Source organism: Canis lupus, chromosome 28 (assembly GCF_003254725.2).
Source record: "Canis lupus dingo isolate Sandy chromosome 28, ASM325472v2, whole genome shotgun sequence".
NCBI lineage: Eukaryota > Metazoa > Chordata > Mammalia > Carnivora > Canidae > Canis > Canis lupus.
This window is the reverse complement of record NC_064270.1, coordinates 5432277-5438345: the sequence shown is the minus strand read 5'-3', so window position 1 is coordinate 5438345 and position 6069 is coordinate 5432277. Positions and strand designations below refer to the sequence as shown.

At 40.2% G+C, this 6069-nt stretch overlaps 1 protein-coding gene across 5 annotated transcripts in view; it reads left to right on the top strand.

The window, feature by feature from the left end:
- ANKRD1 (ankyrin repeat domain 1) overlaps positions 1 to 6069 on the top strand; it is a 524644-nt gene that overhangs the window by 226293 nt on the left and 292282 nt on the right. The window lies entirely within an intron of this gene.

The window sequence follows — 6069 nt, the reverse complement described above, 5'->3', positions numbered from 1 at the left end:
CCGTTCATGGCTTGGTCTCAGAACCTAATGAGACTAGACCTTCCCTGACGTTTCTGAAGCATGTTGGGAGTCTCATTTAATTGCATTTAATTGGGTCTCAGAACAGTTCCAAACTTCCGAGACACTCCTGAAGCTCACTTTGGCTTCTGCCCCCAGGAATTTCCTGAAGCAGAATCCCTTCTAGTTCCAGTCCAGGAGCTCCTTGGATGAACAGAGCCCATGAGAGCCCTTTCACTTCCTCCTAGAGATAATGAAGGGCTAGGCTGCTGGGAGGGACTCTCTCCCCATTTCTTAGCCCCCTTGGATCTAATATTGTGATTATTAATCCTATCAGATCCAACACATACTTATAACATCTCGTAGTATCCTCTTTACTATCCTAAAATGAAATACCTATTCACACAAAACATTAAGACCTTAGCAATAATATAGAGGAGAAATAAAAAGAAAAATTTCTACTCAAATGAGATGTGTTTCAATATGCAAATTTTCAAATGCAATGACGGTGTTGCATACTTGCATTTACATTTGGAAACTCTATGAATCCAGAGGCTGTGAAAAACAGGCTCACAGAGTCCAGAATCCAAAACTATCATTCCTGTTGCTGTAAGGTAAGTCATGGTGAACAACTCTTGGAAGTTTCAAACAATGGAAACTGTTTTTCTGATTTACATGGTAGTTGGGTTTCTACAAAATTAGTATATTGCAAAAGATATTTTGTATTTATATTTAAGACAGACTTATGTTTTTTGCTCTGATAATTATACATAGGTTTTATTCCTCATGGCTCTCTGGAATGACATGTGTAAAGTATGTGGAATGCAGAACAATTGTTTATTGGGTGGGACTGTCCCAGGTGTTGTGGGACATCTGGAATATCTGCCTCTACCCATCACTGGGACAACCAAAACTGTTGATTGGACAAATCCTGCTCTTCATGGATTTTAGAAGTTAAAAATTAAATTGGCACAAATGAACCTGTAACCCACACTGCCTATTATTAATAATGAGGCAGCATGCTCGTACTTCTGTGAAAAGTGATGGAGTGTTGTATTTTTATTTTAATCACCTTTCTAGGCTGCTAGTCTGTATTCAGATTGGAGCCCAATCCCTTGGTCATTTCCTTCAATTCTAGCCTGTTATAAAAGGGCATTTCCACTCCCATTCCTACCCCTGGCCCAATGTCTGCCACCTTCCTGCCCTCACTGACTTGGTGCTGGCTTACATGGACCACTACACAGGCTGAGATGGCCAAAACTTGTCATCCAGGTCAAGCCTTGTTTGATATTTTTCCTGCCCATTCCAGGAGAAGCCTTCTGACTAATAATGGTAAGGTCTTTTTCTCAAGTCATGAATCTTCCTCTAGAAAAAGCTTATTAGCCATCAATAAATTGAGCCCAATGACAAATGGAATTAAACTAGTTCAAGTCCAGTACTTTCCAGCTGTTATTTCTGGCAGTGGAAGGATGATAGGCATTTTAATTTTAATTTTAAGAGAATGGCATGTCTGTCAGCAATGTTCCCCGCTGCTTTGCTCTTCCAATCATCCCTTTTTGGAATGGTTTCGATGGGCTTCCTCTGGCTAAGTGAGGTCCAGTCCTTAGTCTAACTGCGAGGTCCTTTCTGATCTGGCTCTTCCTTTGCCAGCATCCTGTATTGTGACTCCTCCCCTTCATACTTCATGCCCTGACAGCACCAAAAGGCTCAGTAGTTTCCAAATCTTTACCCAGGCAATCCCTCTGCTTAGGAGGTCTGCCCTCCCACCTCCTGATTCATTCCTGAAAATTGCAACTCAGACAATGCCTCCTTCCTAACGCCATGCTTAATCACCCTCAACATTGGAGTTAATCTCTTCGAGATGTGTGCAGGCTCTGCACCTTTGACATGTTTACATTGTCACACATTCCACACTGCCCTGTAATTTATGATTCAATCAGTTGGCTCCCCATTACTCTGAGACATCCTTATGAACCAAACCATATCTTTTTAAATTTTAAATAAACTTTAATTTTCAGAACACTTTTGGATTTACAGAAAAATTGCAAAGACAATACAGAGAGTTCTCATATATCCCAGCAGCCAGTTTCTCCTTTTACTAGCATTTTACATTATGTAAAGTACATTTGTTATAATGGATAAACCACAATGATGCATTATTGACCAAATCTGTACTTTATTTAGATTTCTGTTTCTTTTACCTAATCTCCTTTTTAGTTCCAGGTCCAACCACAGTACATTTAGTTGTTCATATCTCCTTACACTAATCCTGGCTGTGACAGCTTCTCAGATGTCCCCTGTTTCTAATGACCTTGGCAGTTTTGAGGAGAACTGGTCAGGTATTTCATTCAATGTCCCTCAGTTGAAATTTGTCTCAGGTTTTTCTCATGAGTTGACTGGTGTTGGGGTACCTATAATTAACATAATTTATCACTGTTATGGTGAGCTTGATTGTTTGCCTGAGTTGGTGTTTGTCAGGTTTCTTCACTGCAGAGTTGCTGGCCTCCCACCCCTTTCTACGCTGTGCTCTTTGGAAAGAGTCACTGTGTGAGGCCCACACTCAAGGAGCAGGTTCTGCTGAGTATCTATATAAATTATTTGGACTACTTCCATGTGATAGATTTGGCTCTTACCCCTTCATTTACTCATATGTTTTTATATCATTGAAGACTGAGTGCTTAGCTCAGGATTGAGTGAATGGTAGGTGGTTCTGATTTTCAAAGCAACCACTGTAAATCTCTCTCAATATGGACATAACAATGCTAATAACTTCAATGATAAGAACACTAAAATAGGAAATGTTGTTTTAGAGGCACTAGTCTATGTGTTTTAGCTCATTTATTCCTCACAACAATCCGATCAGGATGACACTATTATCACCAAAGAGAATTTGTTTAGCTTATCTAAGGTTACACAACTAATAAGTAGTAGAGACAATATTCAGATCCACGCTCTCTGATTCCAGAGTGCACACTCTTAAAGCAATAGAGGCTGGAGTGCCTCTTTGGTTTCTGTTCCAATTACCTTGGCCTTGCTCTGTTAAGCTTTTCCCCTATGAGAGCAGGGTTCAATATGCAAATAGTTCGCAGCTGGAAATCCTCTAGCAGAGTCTTCTTGCTTTTACCAAATTCTCCTTTAGATCTGTGAGATCTGGGGTGCTTGGGTGGCTCAGTCAGTTAAGTGTCTGCCTTCAAATCAGGTCATGACCCTGGGATGGAGCCACATATTGGGCTTCCTGCTCAGTGGGGAGTCTACCTCTCCCTCTGTCACCCTCCCCCATGCACACTCTCTCTCTCTTAAATAAATAAAATCTAAATAAGATAAAATAAAATAAATCTGCGAGGCCTGCAAAACACACTGGAACAGGGGTCTTAAGAAATCATAAGAGAAAAAAAATCATAAGAGGCCTCCCTTTTGAGGCTTTCTGTGGAATACTGATCAAGTTCTGTGAGTTATAGAGTCCAGATCCCTACATTGTACTCTGGAATGACCATACTCAGCAGTCATGAATAGAAGCTGCCTGGGCGTATGGTCCCAATATTTCTCACACCTTAAACCAGACACATTGCTCCTTAGGGTTACAGAGGAGGTATAATAAGAATGCATGGCTATTGGGATTTCAGGATAATTGGACAACTTATGCTAAGAATAGGCCAAAATATTTCACATTGTAACTGTGATAGGAAATTGGATCTATGGTCAACATTCAAGTTAAGTATGAGTTGAGGATGTATATATAAGGCTCAAACATTTTTCTTTTCTATGATGCATGAAATCTGCGAGTAATTCCTTGGGGCCTGAATATCCTGCTACAAGGTTGAATAGAATGAATGGATTAATGCTTCTGTAGTAATGTCCCTTGTCTGGCTTCCAGAGAAAAATCAGCCATTAAAAATGAGGAAAGGATTGCATTAAACGTGTATATTGCCCTGGGTAACATTGACATTTTCACAATATTAATTCTGCCAATCCATGAGCATGGAATATTTTTCCATCTCTTTGTGTCTTCCTCAATTTCTTTCAGAAGTGTTCTATAGTTTTGAGGGTATAGATCCTTTACATCTTTGGTTAGGTTTATTCCTAGGTATCTTATGCTTTTGGGTGCAACTGTAAATGGGATTGACTCCTTGATTTCTCTTTCTTCAGTCTCATTGTTAGTGTATAGAAATGCCACTGATTTCTGGGCATTGATTTTGTATCCTGCCACGCAAAATACAGAATTGCTGTATGAGTTCTAGCAATCTTGGGGTGGAGACTTTTGGGTTTTCTATGTAGAGTATCATGTCATCGGCGAAGAGGGAGAGTTTGACTTCTTCTTTGCCAATTTGAATGCCTTTAATGTCTTTTTGTTGTCTGATTGTTGAGGCTAGGACTTCCAGTACTATGTTGAATAGCAGTGGTGAGAGTGGACATCCCTGTCTTGTTCCTGATCTTAGGGGAAAGGCTCCCAGTGCTTCCCCATTGAGAATGATATTTGCTGTGGGCTTTTCGTAGATGGCTTTTAAGATGTTGAGGAATGTTCCCTCTATCCCTACACTCTGAAGAGTTTTGATCAGAAATGGATGCTGTATTTTGTCAAATGCTTTCTCTGCATCTAATGAGAGGATCATATGGTTCTTAGTTTTTCTCTGGCTGATATGATGAATCACATTGATTGTTTTACACGTTTAATGCAATCCCTATCAAAATACCATGGACTTTCTTCAGGGAGTTAGAACAAATTATTTTAAGATTTGTGTGGAATCAGAAAAGACCCCGAATAGCCAGGGGAATTTTAAAAAGGAAAACCATAGCTGGGGGCATCACAATGCCAGATTTCAGGTTGTACTACAAAGCTGTGGTCATCAAGACAGTGTGGTACTGGCACAAAAACAGACACATAGATCAATGGAACAGAATAGAGAACCCAGAAGTGGACCCTGAACTTTATGGTCAACTAATATTCGATAAAGGAGGAAAGACTATCCACTGGAAGGAAGACAGTCTCTTCAATAAATGGTGCTGGGAAAATTGGACAGCCACGTGCAGAAGAATGAAACTAGACCACTCTCTTTCACCATACACAAAGATAAACTCAAAATGGATGAAAGATCTAAATGTGAGACAAGATTCCATCAAACTCCTAGAGAAGAATACAGGCAACACCCTTTTTGAACTCGGCCACAGTAACTTCTTGCAAGATACATCCACGAAGGCAAAAGAAACAAAAGCAAAAAGGAACTATTGGGACTTCATCAAGATAAGAAGCTTTTGCACAGCAAAGGATACAGTCAACAAAACTCAAAGACAACCTACAGAATGGGAGAAGATATTTGCAAATGACGTATCATATAAAGGGCTAGTTTCCAAGATCTATAAAGAACTTCTTAAACTCAACACCAAAGAAACAAACAATCCAATCATGAAATGGGCAAAAGACATGAAGAGAAATCTCACAGAGGAAGACATAGACATGGCCAACATGCACATGAGAAAATGCTCTGCATCACTTGCCATCAGGGAAATACAAATCAAAACCACAATGAGATACCACCTCACACCAGTGAGAATGGGGAACATTAACAAGGCAGGAAACCACAAATGTTGGAGAGGATGCGGAGAAAAGGGAACCCTCTTGCACTGTTGGTGGGAATGTGAACTGGTGCAGCCACTCTGGAAAACTGTGTGGAGGTTCCTCAAAGAGTTAAAAATAGACCTGCCCTAGACCCAGCAATTGCACTGTTGGGGATTGACCCCAAAGATACAGATGCAGTAAAACGCCGGGACACCTGCACCCCGATGTTTATAGCAGCAATGGCCACAATAGCCAAACTGTGGAAGGAGCCTCGGTGTCCATCGAAAGATGAATGGATAAAGAAGATGTGGTTTATGTATCCAATGGAATATTACTCAGCTATTAGAAATGACAAATACCCACCATTTGCTTCAACGTGGATGGACCTGGAGGGTATTATGCTGAGTGAAGTAAGTCAATCGGAGAAGGACAAACATTATATGTTCTCATTCATTTGGGGAATATAAATAATAGTGAAAGGGAATATAAGGAAAGGGAGAAGAAATGTGTGGGAAATA